We start from the raw sequence: 18,116 nt of genomic DNA, 5'->3' as shown, positions 1-18,116 counted from the left end.
CATGTGCAATTATGTGAAACACTACCATGTTAGTAATTTTGTATAAGAAAACTTGAATAAAAGAAAAAAATGAAAGAAAGTGAAAAATAGCATGCTTCAGTCTGTGTTCAGTCAATATTAGTTCATTCTTTGGAGGTGGATAGTATGCTTCATTATTAGTCCTTTGGGATTGTCTTGGATCATTATATTGTTGAGAATGCTTAAGTCATTCACAGTTCTTCATCAAATAACATTGCTGGGGCAGCTAGATGGCGCAGTGGATAGAGCACCAGCCCTGGATTCAGGAGTACCTGAGTTCAAATCCGGCCTCAGACACTTGACACTTATTAGCTGTGTGACCCTGGGCAAGTCACTTAACCCCCGTTGCCTGCAAAAAAACCCCCCCAAAACCCATTGCTGTCACTGTGAGCAATGTTCTCTTGGTTCTGTTCATTTCACTATACATGAGTTCATACAAATCTTTCCAGGCCTTTGTTGGGGGGGGGGGGACAAGGTAATGAGGGTTAAGTGACTTGCCCAGGGTCACACAGCTAGTAAATGTTAAGTGTCTGAGACTGGATTTGAACTCAGGTTCTCCTGAATCCCGGGCCAGTGCTTTATTCACTGTGCCACCTAGCTGCCCTCCAGGCCTTTCTGAAATCATCCTGCTTTTCATTTCTTATAGCACAGCTTGTTTAGCCATTCCCCAGTTGATGGGCATTCCTTTGATTTCCAATTCTTAGGCACCACAAAAAGCTACTATAAATATTTTTGTACAAAGAGATCTTTCTCTCTTTTTGGGGATGTTTTTGGGATGTAAACCTAATAGTAATATTGCTGGATCAAAGGGTATGCACAGTTTTATAGCTCTTTGGGCATAGTTCCAAATTGGAGAGTCATATTTCTATTGGATAAGTTTTCTTTAGCCCATTCTTGCATTCAATCAGTCTTTTTTTTTTTTTAAGTGAGGCAGTTGGGGTTAAATGACTTGCCCAGGGTCACACAGATAGTAAGTGTTAAGTGTCTGAGGTCAGATTTGAACTCAGGTACTCCTGACTCCAGGGCCAGTGCTCTATCCACTGCTCCACCTAGCTGCCCCTCAATCAGTCTTTAAAGTGGTAGATGAGAAGCTATATGTGTCCTAGTTTGTGGAGTTATTTATTTCAAAGCACAGAATATGGGAAAGGTTCTACAGACCTGGACCATGGTCACATATTCAGAAAGAAAAGAGGCATAACCTGTATGAATTGGAGAATTTTGGTAAGATTAAAGATGGTCTTGTTTGAGATAAATATATAAAAAGTAGTAAAAGGATGACAGGAAGTATGACCAATGTAATTATGGTTTTGTCATTGTTATCATCCATACACAAATATGTTCATGGTGAGTTCTGTTTGCTTTTGCTTTGGATTCTCAAAATAGTTGTTGAGATCGTCCACGAGGCTATTTTTCCTCCATACGCTGCTTCTGCAGCTAGTGAGTTTGGTTAGTTTTAGGAATCAGTAATCAGAATAAATAAGTGCCGATGGAAATTTTGCATTTTGAATATGCCCATATGTTTGTAGGGAAAGCACTTTGGATTTTTTTTTTTGGAACTTATACTAGGAAATTGTTTTCTAGTCAGGACAGTGGGTTTTCAGATTATGTCATCTAATGGTGCCTAAACTAGCAATAGGGATAGATTTTGTGTTGTCTTAGTAGAGGGTTCTGAGAGGTGAAGAAACTCCTACCAGTGCAGATTGGGGACATAGAGCCAGTATGTGTCAGAGGCAAGGACATGAACTCATAGCTTTGAGGCCAGCTCTCTGCTCATTGTGCCATGCTGCCTCTACCTAAGCTAGTGAAAGATAATTCTGATATAGCTCAATAATTGCTCATTTATCTACTGCTTTGCATTTTGTAACTCTTTGAGGTGTAGTTGGTGAAGTATATGCCTTGCTCGGTGGCACAGTGGCTAGAGTGCTGGGCTTGGATTCAGGAAGACCTGAGTTCAAATTCAGTCTCAAACACTTACTAGCATTGTGACCCCTTGGCAAGTCACTTCACCCTGTTTGCCTTAGTTCCTAATCTGTAAAATGAGCTGGACTAGGAAATGGCAAATCACGCCAGTATCTTTGCCCAGAAATCCCCAAACGGGGTTATATCGAGTCAGACGTGACTGAAATGACTCAACAACAACATGGTGAAGTATACTCATTTAAACATCAGGGGGTTTTTTGTGGGGGGAGGAGAAGGGGGTGAATCTAGATTCTTATTTTACATATGAAAAACCAGATATAGGAAGAAGTTTAAACAACTTGCCCAGGGTTATACAACTAATTAAGTGTTGGATGGGAAGTGAACCCAGGTCTCCTTATTTCAAATCAGGCACACTCTCCACTACACCATGCTGCCTCTGAATAACAGTATGTTTCTGACCAGGATTGAGCCTGTGGTAGAGACATACATAATCTGATCATTATATTTTTGTGATCTTGTTAAAGTTACTAATAATATTGCTCATACAGGTCTTAGAGCAAAGATGGTATTCATTTTAAAGTAGGGGCTCTTACCCTGGGGCTCTTATGAACTTCTTAAAATATTTGTTATTTTCCTTTGTGATCTTATGAATTTTATGGATTTCAAAACAATATTCTGAGAAGGGATCTATAAATTTCACCAGATTGAGGGGTCTCTGACATACACACAAAGAAAGGTTAAAACCCCCTATTTTAAAGGATTGTGCCTGGAATTTGAAACCAGAATGGACTTTATACCATGCTTCTTATTTCTGTGCATGCAATAAGAAAACCTTTCTGGAATAAGAATCACCCAGACTCAGAAATTGTAAGATTTCTGTTTTCGATAAAGAGCCCAAAGACCTTAAAACTGGTGAGAGATTCTAAATGAAACCTCAGAACTGAAGTGAAGAGGCAGTAAGTGGATGTGTAGTTACCATGGTTCATTACTCTTGTTTGCCTTTGTGATTTCAGTGACTGCAATACTGTGTAACTTTCTGTGCACCTATTTGTGAAAGACAAGTATGCTAAATTCTGGAGGGAATGCAAATATGAATTAAGAAATCCCTGCCCTGAAAAAACTTAAACTCTTGAAGAGTCAAGCTAGTTATTGATGATGTGTTTCTAACAAATTTTGTTTTTTCCCATGATTACTACCAGTATGTACCAGTTGAACTGAGCCACACTATTTAAAATATGATAGGATGAAATGAGTTTGGTTTTATACTTATTTGGTAATTAATGATTTCTTGTTATTCAGAACCATAATGTTAAACTAAAAGAAAATCAAAAGGGGTCACATTTTCCAACACTTTTATCTTGGGGTTTTACTTTGTACTGTTGAAATCCTTTTATAAAGAACCATTTTCTTTGGTGTAACTTCTTGTAGTGTAGGAATGATATATCAGTGCTCGAGGCTCAGTGACAGTTGAAAGTGACAGTTGGTCAGTAAGAGAGAAGGGTAGAAAGAAAAAGACACCACAAAACAATAGGTTAGGGATGGGAAAATGGATTTTGAAGAGGACAAAAATGGTTGATCAAGTTTCGGATAGGCCTGAAATTATCAGTGAAGTTTCATCTCCCTTTTTTTTGTTCATGTGGGCCTACAATTATGAATAAGCAAACTTTGATAGATGAAAGGAAGGGAGGGTTTGAAAGGGGTGCCAGAATTGAGAGATTAATAGAACCACACAGTATGCAAAAGGGGGAGAACTAATCTGTTTAAAAGGATTAAAATGGAAAAATTGGGAGAAAAAGATATAAAAAGAGATGATATAGTAAAATAATTTTATAATGACTTTTCCCATTAATGTGCTATCTTGTTATTTTCATTTATTTCCTTACTGTTGAATTCTCCTGCATGGATCTCAGACATTAATTCTAACTTGCTCCTGCTGCCCTTTTAGATTTTAAAGCAAATTCAGAATCAAGGCATACAATATACATATTTTTTCCCCTCTCCTTTTGTCAAAGTAGCAGCTATTTGTGAGTAAGAATGCCATCCAACCAGAGAGAGAATGTTTTACTAGCAAAGAGCCAGGATTTTTACTAATTTATGCTCTTTGCAAAATTCCCTGGAATTCTAGGTTTGAGTTCGACTGTGGCTACTATTTTTTTTATATACATATGTATGTGTGTATATATGTATATTGTATATATATGTGTGTACATATGTATATTTTAAATGTGAGGATTGTTGAATAGTGCCCAAGAATGACCCCAAATATGAATTTTCCTATTTACCTCATAGCCTTTGGCATTCCCCATCATCAGTGGAAAGAGGGATGTAGAAAATTCAAAATTCAAAGGCCACCAAATTTCAATTTCCTAAGAATCTCAATACTTGACAAAATTTGGCAGCCTCCTTCTATTGAATTTTTATGTTTTGCCTTCCTCTTGCTTTATTGCCAGTAGCTGTTTTCAGCTTCATTAACTCCAAACATTTACTCTTTTGCCTTTTTTATCCCACTACATCTTTTGGATCTAAAAAGTCTTCCCATTAATTATAGAGTGTATTCATTGATTTCAAGACCACATTTAGGAATTGATTATTTAACTTTTAAAAATATGATATGATCCTAACTTAGCTGAGTTTTTCTGAAATGGTTTGTGCCACAACTAGGTAGAATTAGGCATTTAAAAAAAAATCCCTCCATATTGGTATCAGACTAGAATAATGGAAAATAAATGTTGCTGAGAGCCCATATATTTTATTGCTTAGGATTTACAATTCTTTTTGTATTAATGAGGTTGTTTTTTGAGGTCTTTTAATTTAAAACATTTTTTCATTTTTGTGGGGTTTTTTTGTTCCTTACAAACCTGGATCCTGTTCAGGTCTTTGAGCACTTGGAAATCTCTAAGAGTTACAAATGAAGATTCTTACTTTTCTAATAATATGCCCTGCTAGTTTGAGTAGGGCTTCTTTTCTTAACCCATTTAGGCAGCCACTTGTGAAATGCACTGATAAGCTTTCAGAGTTGGTCTTGTGTTCAGTATGTGGGTTCCATTTATTTATTTGTTTGTTTGTTTGTTTATCTATTCATCCATTTATTTATTTATTTATTGCTGGGCAGTGAGGGTTAAGTGACTTGCTCAGGGTCACACAGTAAATGTCAAGTGTCTGAGGTCGGATTTGAACTCAGGTCCTCCTGAATCCAGGACTGGTGCTTTATCCACTGCGCCACCTAGCTGCCCCTGGTTCTTTTTACTTATGAGAATAAATCTTCAAATTAAAATTGGAGTAATGCATGCAGCAGTAGTAGAATTAGTGCCTGCGTATTTGCTCTATTCATAGTCCCTGGCTTATTAGGATTTGTTCAGTTCTCAGTCCAGCTCCTTGCTGTGAACATGATAAAGTGGTACCATCTTTCTGTAAAATTTTCTAAGTTTAGCAGTTATATCTTATAAAAGCTATGTAATATGCCCTCCCTTCCATCTTTATGATGCCAGTGATGCCTAATAGCATCAATTTCGGTAATGGTTTCCTTTATTATATAATCCCTAATTTTTATATGTTTTGGCTTTCTCATTCAACTGTTTTTTGTTTTGTTTTGTTTTGTTTTTTTGCAATTTTCTCAATTTGCATGTGGTTAGAGAATATAATCAAGTTTTTATAAACTTTTATTTGGTAGAAGAAGGTAATGTGGCATACGGAGGTAGTGTTGAATTTAATGTTGGTAGAGACCTGTGTTCATATGTATCACAGCTTTGACACATAAGGTTGCATTTTCCCTGCATTCTCTCCTAGCTTTAGTTTTGCTTATCTATATAACTTGAGGATAGTAATACTAAACAGTTGTTTTGAGAAAGTACTCCCCCCCTTTTTTGGGGGGGCAGTGAGGGTTAAGTGGCTTGCCCAAGGTCACACAGCTAGTAAGTGCCAAGTGTCTGAGGACAGATGTGAACTCAGGTCCTCCTGAATTCAGGGCTGGTTCTTTATTCACTGTGCCACCTAGCTGCCCCTGGGAAAGTACTTTCTGAACCTTAAAACCTGTTATGTATATGTGTATATACACATACTTATGGGAACAATTGTTTTTCTCTAAGGAAATGTCTCCAGTGTTTTTTTTTAAGATTGAAATTATGTATTAAAATGTAACACTGATATTTGGGATCCTGTTTGTTGCTCGTGCCTTTTGGGGGAACTTTTCCTTATACTTTTTCAGTTCTTAAGACAAAATATAGCATTTCTAACTGTAGCCACCCCTAAGTTCTAATTTGGAACTTTGTAGCTGTGATTGTGTTTTCCCCTTTTGTCATTTAAGTTATTGATGATGAGACATAATAGAAGGCAAATTGACTTTTAAAAATCATAAACCTTTTGACTCGGTTCAAAAGAGTCAAAACTTGAAGGCATAAATTAGAAACAGTGTTAAAGTGATACAAAAAGGGGGAATTTTATTTTTTGGTAGTCACATTCATAAGAACACAATAGAGAATAGGCAGACTGGTAATCAGGCTGAAAAGCAAGTGGACTTTGTCACAAGGTGTGGCTGAATTTAAAGGGTACCAAAGTATAGTGGACTGGTTCAAGCCCAATGATTTAAATGGGGGTAGGGAAAAGAGGATGGGCAACATTTTGGGCTTTGTCCCTCCACTCTGGTCTAGGGAAGTTAAAGGCATCTCCTTTTTCTTCAGGTTATCTTGTTTCCAATGTTCCGAGAGCTTCCAACACAAACCAAAGCTGGTGGCAGGGAGCGGGGTGTATTTAAACCTTCCCATTAGGAATGAATTAGGTACCTAGGTACAGGGTAGAAGGAAGAAGAGCTTATAAGGGTATTGTGAAGCCAGGATCTGCAGAATGATAGCTTATCTTAGCCTGCTTACCTCAGCTGGGGTCCAGAGAAGGCTTCTTCATAACAGGCTTCATAACAGGTGGACATAAACTCCTTTGCCTTCCCTTCTACCTTTATGAAACCCTTGTCAATATAATTTTCCTGGCTCATATAGTCAGTGAGGGATCTACTCATCCACCCATTGTGCAGGCCGAGACTATGTAATCACCTAGGTTTAGCCTGGAGTCAGGTCATCTGATAAGTTGCCACTACTTTCTTGTCTCATTTTGGGGTCCTGGTTCGTTGTCACCCCATGCCTGATGTTAAACATTACCCATCATAATTTTTTTTTTACCCATCATAAATTTCAATAGCATTAAATGGACCCCAGGGGTTACACATTATTTAAAATAGGAAGCTGTCATTCTATAATCTTTTTCATAACCAAACTCCTAGAAAAAGCTATCTGTACTATGCCTCCATTTCTTCTCCTTCCACTTATTTCTGTTTACCCTTACCATTTATCCTTGCCAGTCTGGTTTCTGATCTCACCAGTCAACTGAAACCACTTTCTCCAGGGTTCTCAAGGATCTATTAATTGCTAAATCCAATAATGTTTTCTGTCTTGTCTTTCTTGACCTCTTTCCAGCTTTAAAACAAATTATGAACTTGACAGACATCAACAGATGTGAATATTTCCATATGTAAAGTACAGAAAAAGAGGATTATATGACATTGTGAATCTCTTAATACTGCTTGCTTCAAAAAAAATAGATTAAATTTAACATAGTAATATCAACATGACCCTTTGTTGTGTGTCCCCTTCTGAACTTCCTTTCTGTTTTCTCCTGTGTATTTTTCTTTCCTTTTCTCCTCTTCTTCCTCCTCCTCCTCCTCCTCTTCTTCTTCTTTCTTCTTTCTTCTTTCTTCTTTCTCCTTTCTTCTTTCTTCTTCTTCTGCTTAAGTGACTTGCCCAGGGTCACACAGCTAGTAAGTGTCAAGTGTCTGAGGTCAGATTTGAACTCAGGTCCTCCTGAATCCAGGGCCAGTGCTTTATCCACTGCGCCACCTAGCTGCCCCTCTCCATTTTAAAATGTTTCATTGATACTGGTTTTTTTTTTCTTGGCATCACTATCACTACCTCATTGGCCCCCTAAACAATGCCCATAACTTTCACCTTCTCTTAGCTTTTTGACCCTGTTGATCTCATGATGTCCCTCCCTCCTGGTTCTCCTCAGTTTCCTATTCTGTATCTGTGTCCCACCACTAATCAAGGGTGCCACACAGACTGTGTTCTGGGCCATTTTCTATCACTTTAACTTTCTTTCTTAGTGATGTCATTAGCTCCAATAGGTTCAACTGTCATCTCTTGTGCAGATGACACCCAGATCTATGTATTTGTCCCTCGTCACTTTCCTAAACTCCAGCCTTACAAACTACCTTTTATGGTGTCTCCAATTTGAAATCTCAGACTCCACATGTCTAGAATGAAACTCATTATTCACAGTTCTCTCCCCAACATACCCTCTCTCCCTCTCTTGCCTATTTCTGTTGAGGGCTTTTCCATCATTCCAGTTCGCCTAGTTTGCAACCTCATTTAAATGCAGCTCTTACTTTTCCTTCACCTGTCATATCCATCTAGTTGCTAAGTCTTGTAGATTCTGTCTCCATGATATCTCTTATCTTCATTTCTCCACTCATGTGCCCACCATTCTACTTCAGGCTATTGTAACTATAGGGGGGGACTTGCTGCCCAGATGGGGGGAAGGCTAGCTCACTCAAAGAATTGGAGGCTCATCACCAGTCTTTTTTTTTCATCACCAATCTTGTCAAATAAAAAGAAATTTATTAGGAGAGAGGAATATATGGCTGGGGTACAGATCACCATGGTGACTGTCCCACTGGAGTAAGAGAAGACCTGATCTTTTATATCTTTACAAAACAAAGGCGAGGGAAGGACAAGATAACTGAGGGGATCTTTGGATAATGGGGTATCAGTAAGGATATGCAGCATACATCCATATCCCACATTTCATCTTGCAGACCGTGATAATGCTTATCAGTATACCTGGGTCATGCTTGGCCACACCTTATTCCTGAGGTGGGAGACAGCTGTTTTTACCCTTGGCCTCTAGGGGGTTGGAATCTTTTGGATTTCTTGGGGTCCCACTACATAACCTCTCATCTGGATTATTTCAGTAGCCTCTTAATTGAATTTATGGTTTCTGTTATTTCTACTCCCATCTGGCATATGGTTGTCAAAATAATTTCCACAAAGCATACTTCAATATTTTACCGCACTGCTCAAGAATCTTCAATGGCTCTTTGTTGTCTCTAGGAACAAATATAAACCTCTGACATTTTAGGCCCTACAAAATCTGGTTTCAGCCAAGCTTTTTAGCTTCATTTTGAATTACTCCCTTCTGCTCATTCTACATTTTAGCCAAACTGTCCCACTAGCTGTTTCCTGAACTTTCCATTTCCCCACCCCTATTCCTTTATTTGTTTTTTGGGTTTTTTTGGTTTTATTTTGTTTTGTTTTGTTTTGGTGATGCAATTGGGGTTAAGTGACTTCCTAGGGTCACACAACTAGTAAGTGTAAAGTGCCTGAGGTAAAATTTGAACTCAGGTCCTCCTGAATACAGGGCGGTGCTCTATCCACTGCACCACCTAGCTGTCCCACCTCTATTCCTTTAACTAAACTGGCCCCTATGCCTGAAATGTACTCCCTTCTCACTTCTACTCCTTCAAATTACTAGCTTCCTTCGAGGCTCCTGCAGGAGGTTTTTACTAATATTTTGGTTGCTCACTGTTGTTTCTACCCACAAATTATCATTTATGTATTTATTCCCATAGAATATAAGTTCCTTGGGGGAGTTTACAATAGTATACATTTAATGAATGTTGGATTGGGTTGGAAGCTACTAAATGATCTATAGGGTGAGCTCTTGCTCCTGTTGGTATCCCAAGATCTCTGTCTCCATTTTATTTGCCCCCCAGACCCCGAACTATGATGACTTTCTTTCCTCTAGCCCCGCATATAAAAATTCCTAGTTATGGCTCTGGCAATGGAAACTAAAGCTAATAAGGTTAAAGCAGGAATCAGCTTTTAGGCTTCATATTCTTTTATTTGTAGCATATCTTGGACATATGCTAATGGTCCTTGCTGAATAGTCTTATACAAAATTTAGAAATAAAACCTGAAGAGATAATGAAAACTTTTCTGATAGACCCTGTAAAAATCTACTCAGTCTAGTTCCAAAGCAAATGTGTACAAGAAGCAAAAGTCAAGTAGATATGTAACTCTGTTTTACTACTGAATATTTAGTCTTATCACCTCTCCAAGAAATGAGATTCCTGCAGTGTACAAGGTATTAAACTAGTAGACATCAGACATTTTGTGCTGTTTTTCTAGAGGTTTTAGGGAAGGGAAAAACTGTCAGATGATCCTGACACATTACCCTAAGCTAGCAAATTAGCAGAAAAAGCAAAACCTTAAAACTCTCTCCTTTAAAAATTAGAACAAGTAGTAAGAAAAAAGTCCAGGGCCTTTTGTCTTATATTTATTTCATCAACTCTGATTTTTTTTAAAGTATTTTTTTCTCCTAGCCATGTAGTTATCTATTGTGTGATACTATGGCAGTTTGTGTGACTGTTTAAGCTGGGTAGGATTTTTATAGATTTTATTTTAGTGTTTAAATTTCACTTAGCTTCAAGATTGACCTGTCTTCACCCCAGTAACTTGGCAGACTCCATTGCTGAGTGTAACTATAAAGTTACAATTTACCAAAGTGAAGTAGTGTACAGAAGGTCATTTATGCCAATATAGGTTAAGGGATGTGTACCTTTTGCATTACAAGTCCCTAATTTTAAAGAAAGATTTATAGTTGATTCTTTAAAAAAAAAATTTTTTTTTGGTAGTTGATTCTTAATTATGTCCAGTACTCGAATTTCAAACCAGGGCGTGATCCTGGGACTAGATTGCTAAAGGTCTTTCAAAACCAGGCTTGCCCTCCTTATTTTCTTTAATAATGCTTTGTTGGATTTTAGAATAACTAGAACTGATGTTATTGCTTAATCAAACTATACCACCTGTATTTCCACAGAAATCCTTCCCTCTTCTTGTCTCATGTTAATCATCACTAATCCATTCATAATGGTATTTGTTTAGTGATGATCATTTAAAGATCTTCCTCATCAGCTATTTGTTAGCCGACAAGGGGAACCTGGCTTTCCCTAGGCATAAACAAGTTGGGTGCAGTTTTCCTATTCAACCTCTTTGGAAGAGAAGTGCATTGTAATTCTTTCATTATAGACTTGTGAGGGAAGTAGCAAAGGTGATCACTTCATTCTTCTTTTGCAGATGGATTGAAATTGGGCAAACCTTTTTTGCTCTGCTCACAAAGTAGCTTCTAGGTTTAAACTTATTTCCCTGGGCCATACATTTCTGAGAACTGATAAACAGAACAAAGACTGGCAAAATGGAACTGTTGAATTTATGTATTATGTAGCAAATAAGAGCAATTGTAGTAATTTGAGCCAATAAATTCCAAATATGCCTTTTGTGAAAATTTTCCCTACTTTATGCCAGAGGAGTTAAGACTTCAATTAAGTGTCTTACTCATTTCTATTTCTAACTGGACAAGTTGTTTTAGAACCTTCTGAGAAGGAACAACATTTGAGAATAAGTAGAGTTCTGTTTTAATCAAATTTCAAAATTAGTGTAAATGTATTGTCAAAAAAGTGAATTGCATAGAAATTGTTAATAGTTGCAAAAAGTGGCATAGTGGAAAGAACACTAAATTTTAACTGAGAATCTGGTAGGGTCTGCTGCTTACTTACTTACCTTTGTGACCTTCCTACTCCCAACTTCTTCCCATATTCCCCTCTGCTTCCTTATCATCTCTAAGGTTCTTTTCACCCCCAAACTTTATGTGAAATATGTCATTTATACTACATAACTGAAGTAACATGTATGAAATTTCCAAAACATTACAAAAAGCGCACAGGAAATGTTTTGATAACAAAGAAGATATATTTTAAATACTTTTTCCTGTCTTAGCTTAGAACATACTTTTTCAGAGATTGCCTTGTATCTCTGGGTATTTATTCTGGGGGGCAGGGAGGAGAGACAGAGAGAAGAAAATTTGTACTTTAAACAAATGATAGGAGAAATCGGGTGTTTTTAAATTTTCATTTGATGGCAATACATGTAATTGGAGAACTTAGAATAAAACTATTTTCCTCACAGAGTAACTCTCTGGTATAACTAGAATTATTCTCTATAAATGGAAATGCTACCTTAGAACAATTCATGGATTATATTCTGCTCTATAAAAAGAGTTTGACTAAGTAGATTGCCTTATTTGTGTATTTGACTTATTAGAGCCTCAGCTCTCTGTAGTGCTTGGAATCTTGATATTTTACTTAATGATAAAAAGAGGTTATTCCCTAAAAGTCTTATGTAGATTTTCACAATTTCATTGGATGAAATGGGTGTTAAGTGTCTTAATCTTTTAAACTACTCAAACCAACAGAAATTCAATGAATAGTAGGAAATTCAATGAATACTTTCCCCAGTTTGTATACTGAATTTTGTAATGAATTGTCCCTCTTTTGAGCCATTTAACATTAGAATCCTAATGTTAACCCCTTCCCTCCCATAGTTTTTTGGTGTTTTTTTTGGGAGGTGAGGCAATTGGGGTTAAGTGACTTGCCCAGGGTCACACAGCTAGTAACCTCCCATAGATTTTTAAAAAAAATCTTTCATAGAAAAAGAAAGATACTTCAAAAGAAATGGGAACTTTGTTTCTGTTGGTTTCTTAGCGGTAGGGAGTTTGTGTTTGTGTATATAGCAGCCAAGTTTCTATGGTTTAGAGAAAGAAAGAAACCCTATGCTTTAGTCCATAGAGGAGCAGATTAAATGGGTAGAGATTTGATGTTTCTTTTTAGATTAGACTGAAGAAAGTTTAGGTGTCTCAAGCAAAAATAAATCTTTCTTAGGCATGCTAACTTCTATTCTTTAATGTATTTGTAGGTAATGCTAAACTATAATTGATTATCCATGTGGTATAATGGGTCCTAAAGAGAGGACACACATATTTCAAATAGCAAATTGTAGGTAATGAAATCATTGAGATTAATACAGTAGAAACTCAACCGAAAGTGTCTCTCTTGAGATGAAGCCATAGGGATCTTGTCCAACATACAGTCAAATTGTATTAGCAAGAAAGTAGTATTTAAACATAATTTGATCAAGGTTTGTACAGGACCAAAAAAAGGCTGTTGTATTTGGCTCCTTTGCAGCCCAGAGGACTCCAAGACATTATGCAACCTCTGTGTATTTGTTGCAGTGAAATGACTAAGTTTTCTAATCTCTTGCACCTTGGACACATTTACATGGCATTGGGGGCCAAACTTTGAATCTGTTTGTCATTTAGATAGCCTTTATGAACTTAGTAGAAAGGAGACTTTTGAATGAATCACCTCTCAACTCTCAAAAGTGTCTATGATAATTAAGGATTTTTTTTTTTGCTTCTTTTCCAGTTCTTGTTTTGAACTAAGTGACCTTTCTTAACCCAGAAAAAGGATTCCCTATTAATGTGTGGGATGTGTTAAAATTTTTGACTCTTTAAAAATTCTTAATTCCTTTTTGCTATTGGGGAATTTTGAAGACTAGTCAGTCTGTAGAATCCCCATGTAATTGTGATTTTGAAAAAGGAGAAGTCTTTGTTAGAGGATAGTTTTTACTTTTTTTTTTTTTTTTGCGGGGCAATGGGGGTTGAGTGACCTGCCCAGGGTCACACAGCTAGTAAGTGTCAAGTGTCTGAGGCCGGATTTGAACTCAGGTACTCCTGAATCCAGGGCCGGTGCTTTACCACTGCACCACCTAGCCGCCCTTAGTTTTTACTTTTTAACTTTTAACTTCAAGCACTGAGAACTGACCCACACTTTAAGGAGAAATGGATGGCCTCTTTTACATCCAGGATATTTTTTTTTGTTTGACTAAATATTTTATTTCAGATACTTCTCTTGCAGTAGATTCTGAAACTATGTTTGCAGTTAATCTTATGAGTTCTTTGGATTAGCTTTTTTCCCTCCCATAGCTAGCAGTTTTTCTTTCTAGTGAGGGTCTGGTAATGAACAGCAGCAGGCCATGCCATTGGACATTATTCACAGAGAACCTATGAATAAAAACTTTGCTATTGCATTGTTAGATGTGTCTAGGTAGATGTTTAAAAAACAGTGTTTTAGCTTAGTAGTTCAGAAAACTTAGGACATAAGGGGGGAAAAAAGCAAAAGGTTTTAGATTTGTAAGGCCCAAGAAGTGTATATCCCACTGAGTTTTGGAGTGCTAATGTGGTACAGTAGTAAGAATAATGTATTTGTAGTTAGAGGACCCAGGGTCAAACAGCACCTTTGCTATCTAACCACCTGTGAGACCTTGGACTATTCACTTCAGTCGTACTTAAGCACCTAATATATGATCGGCACTGTGCTAGGCACTGGGGATATAACAAAATAAAAACGCCTGCTCTCAAGACACATTTTCTAGGCCTCAGTTTCTTCTGAGTTAGTCCAGATTGTCTTGGAAGGAGCTCTCTTCCAACTCTCAGTCTAGGGTCCTCTAATTTTCTGCCTTGTTCTAGTTGTAAATCACCATATTTAAGAGATAGCAAGTGTTAGAGTCCCTCTGTGTATATTTTTGGGGTCAGGGAACTGTTCCAGTATATTCAGAACAACAGCTAGTTTGTGCTGGGTAATCCAAAAGGGAAAGAATGATTCTGAGACGCAAAAAAAGATTACCATTTCCCATTAAATGGCAAGAAAGTTTGACCAGTTTTGTTTGTTTTGTGATAGGCAAAACACGTTTGCCTCTTAAGGTGAGAATTATTTCATATTTTAACTTTTGGGCTGGCTGCTAAGGTCCCTCTAGGGACAAGGACTATTTGCAGTTATTTATAATCTCGAGAGAAGGGCACTAAAGTCAATAAACAGCTGGCTCTCACAGAGACTTTAGGAAGCACGGTGGAGTGTTCTGTTGCTAATCCCCCTGACTTCCGTGGTTTGGAATGCCTTCATCTACCTTCTTGCTTATACTGTTTGGCTTTGTCAGGACGAGCCTTGCTGCCCAGGCTACTTCTATAAAACTGTATTATTCTTGGATTGGAAGTGAAAAGTAACCTGAAGAAGATTACCCAGACTTCTCTGTTCTCTGAGTTTCAGAATCCAGGCCTACTAGGAAATAGCTGCAAGCTGGAAAAAACCCTCATAGGTACTGACATATGCAGGTAACCATGTACTTGTTTTGGAATTTGCCTTATATTTGACAAACAAGAACAATTTAACTCTATTAATTGGATAAAGATTTGGTCATATTAGGATGGAAATTTACCTAAGGCTTACTGTCTTGATCAGGCTTTGGAAAAATTCAGCAACATATCCTAGATATGTGTGTGTGTGTGTGTGTGTGTGTGTGTGTGTGTGTGTATCTTTTCTATAGTGTTTTGTCAAAGCAAGGAATGATGGAAGATGTATTTCATGAGTTAGTTTTAAAGGGCAATGGATATGGAAATTACAGATCAAATCCTTGTGCAAGAAACTCAGGGGGCTGCCCAAATTCTTATATTATACTGAATTTTTATTGCTTTGACTGTAGCTTGAAATAAGTGGGTCATTGGCTAGGTCTTTTTTCTTATCTATTGTAAATTGAATTTTTTTTCTTAGAGGATGTGGCCTGTATATACACTATGCAATTTTGACAGTATTTCTCTATAATCATTTGTGTGTAGGAAATTTCCCATATATCTCTGTAAATTTTTTCTCATAGCATTCTTCTCTCACTCTTTTCTTTTATGACATACATTATACTCATTGGCTCTTTTGTCCTCATCCTTTTACCAGAATGAAGAAGAAATTGAATCCTTTACATTTGGAGTAAGATGAGTTGATAGTTTTCTTTGAGGGTTCCATAGTATTGAAGATGTGGCTAGATTCCACATTACCTGTTATAGCCATATGAGGCAAGAACGTACTAGTAACTTAAACTTCATTGAGGAAATATACCACTTCAAATGTGTCATATTCAAGCCCTTTTGTTAAGTTTCTGTTACAAGATGGTCACAAATAACAGTTTGAAAATTTTAGTTGTAAAGATTGTTAGGTTAATTTGAAAGTCTAGTTATAAAGTTTTAATGATACAAAGAAGCAGTCATCTTTAACTAGAACTGTATATTCATATACAAACATCCATCATTCACAAAAAGTGTACTTGGTTACTAGAAGGAACACAAAAAACAACTAGCTCTATATCTTTCCTTCTGTTATCCATTGCTCTATTTTATCCTGTGTTGATGGTCTTTGGGATTGTCTTCAGTTTCATTTTAAGAGGTGGCTGAATAAAAAAACATTGTCTTCTGTAATGAGAATCCATTAGGCTATGTTAAACTGCCAAAAGTTTGCCCTTAAAAGTCAGACAAGCTTTGCAACAAAGGAAGTCAGTGTGACCTGTAATAATCCGTCCTTGGGGTAATGAGAAGGAAGTTATTGCACCCTGGACTACATATTATTGAGTACACATGAATAAAGGAACAAAGAAAACTCTGTAGGTCACATTAATTCTCAAGTATTATGGTTTGTCCATGTCTTCCTTCTCTGTCTGCTATTTTTCTTTGTCAACAATCTTTTTGGCATCTTCTGTTTTGGAAAGTGCAAGCGTCTCTCAGTTTTAAAATAGTTATGACACTAGAATTTTTCCTTACTTGAAAACTGAACCATATTTTAAGCCCAGGCCAAAAAATAGGTGATATCTTTTTTTTTTTTGATATCTTTTTTAAAAGGAAAAAAAAAATCCTCAAATGCAACAGATAGATGCAGGAATTTATTTCTAACCATGCAACCTAAAAGTTTGTATCTTGATTCCATACTACTTTCATTAATCTGGGTGTTTTAAGACTGACTCTGGTATAAGGATTACCCACAGCAATCATAAATCTGATATGGTTGTGCTAGTCAATAGAGTTTTAGGTTCCATGGATGAGTGGTGTGAATTGAAGATGAAATGGGGAGGTCACTCAGGAAATAAAATGAAAGATTAAAAATGACTGCAAAATCTGTCTGCAGCACTTTTGCAAAGACTGTTCTAGCCCAGCTATGCCCACTGCAGGATAAACTACTGGTGCTTTATTCCCTCTCATACAACACTCCTTTGCCCCAGAAAGAATTCCGGTTATGTAATCCCTAAGCAAAAGTGTTTTAGCTCAAACCAGTTCCTGATTTACTAGGAGTTGCTCCTGGGTCTTAAAGTGAAGCAAGTTATATCTCTCTAATTATCTTTTCCTTTCTATCCCCTCAGCATTAAGGCAAGCATTCCTTCACACTTGATTAATACCTTACTGCGACTGGCAGCTAAGATTTTAGGTGCCAAAATGGCATAAAGGCCTAGTATATATCCCATCCAAAAGTCTAAATTAATAGTCTTTGTTTATGTCATAGTTTTCATTTCTTTGTGAGTATTACACACTTAGCATTATCAAGGACAAAGAGCCTGTGTTAAGATTTTGAAATAAAAGAAAGAGAAAAATTAATGAGTGTAAACAGAATTGATATTTCAGTGCACTATACAGGTTTGTTGAAAATATATTCTATGAAGGGGCAGCTGGTGGTGCAGTGTATAGAGCACCAGCCCTGGATTCAGGAGGACCTGAGTTCAAATCCAGCCTCAGACACTTAACCACTTACTAATTGTGTGATCCTGGGCAAGTCACTTAACCCCAGTTGCCTCACCCCCCCAAAAAAAAAGAAAGAAAGAAAGAAAAAGAAGAAAATATATTCTATGTATGGATCAGGACAAAGTCATTTTAGCTTTTCACCTATTCTTTAGCCTAATACTAGTTTTAGAAATTCATAATGACAGTATTTTTTAACTTGAAAAATCCCTAATGTTACACAAGAATAACTGCACCTTGCTTTCATAAATGTCACTTGTAGGCATTTTGGAAGATTGTATTGGGGATTGCTCTTAGCTGTTTGAAAATGCATTCACATTGGATAATTAGCCACACTGCAATATTTATTGATATGGAAAAACCAAAATACTTTCAAGTTAAGAACAGAAGTAAAAGAGATAGTAGTGAGGGCCTGACTGTGAACAATTATCCAGTGTTGAGTTTGGGATTGTCAGAATTCTACCAAGTTCCAATAAAATACATTTAATAAATTTTTTGGCCAGGCAATGAGGGTTAAGTGACTTGCCCAGGGTCACACAGCTAGTAAGTGTCAAGTGTCCGAGGTCAGATTTGAACTCAGGTCCTCCAGAATCCAGGGCCGGTGCTCTATCCACTGCACCACCTAGCTGCCCCCCTAA

General features: G+C 37.1%; 1 protein-coding gene across 7 annotated transcripts in view; it reads left to right on the top strand.

Moving 5' to 3' along the window:
* The window catches only part of LOC122755424 (speckle type BTB/POZ protein), a 79,545-nt gene that overhangs the window by 32,952 nt on the left and 28,477 nt on the right, over positions 1-18,116 (top strand). Inside the window, exon 3 of one of the 7 annotated variants that reach the window (XM_044003856.1) lies at positions 14,978-15,042. The exons of 4 other annotated variants lie outside the window; for them this stretch is intronic. The gene's annotated coding sequence lies outside the window, so the exon portion shown is untranslated. Of the gene's footprint in view, positions 1-14,867; positions 15,043-18,116 lie in introns of those variants that run through there. 2 more of the 7 variants (XM_044003857.1, XM_044003859.1) reach the window with 2 other exon arrangements.

The sequence above is a fragment of the Dromiciops gliroides genome, chromosome 4 (assembly GCF_019393635.1).
Source record: "Dromiciops gliroides isolate mDroGli1 chromosome 4, mDroGli1.pri, whole genome shotgun sequence".
Lineage (NCBI taxonomy): Eukaryota > Metazoa > Chordata > Mammalia > Microbiotheria > Microbiotheriidae > Dromiciops > Dromiciops gliroides.
The sequence above is the reverse complement of the archived record's forward strand: the minus strand, read 5'-3'. Positions and strand labels throughout refer to the sequence as shown.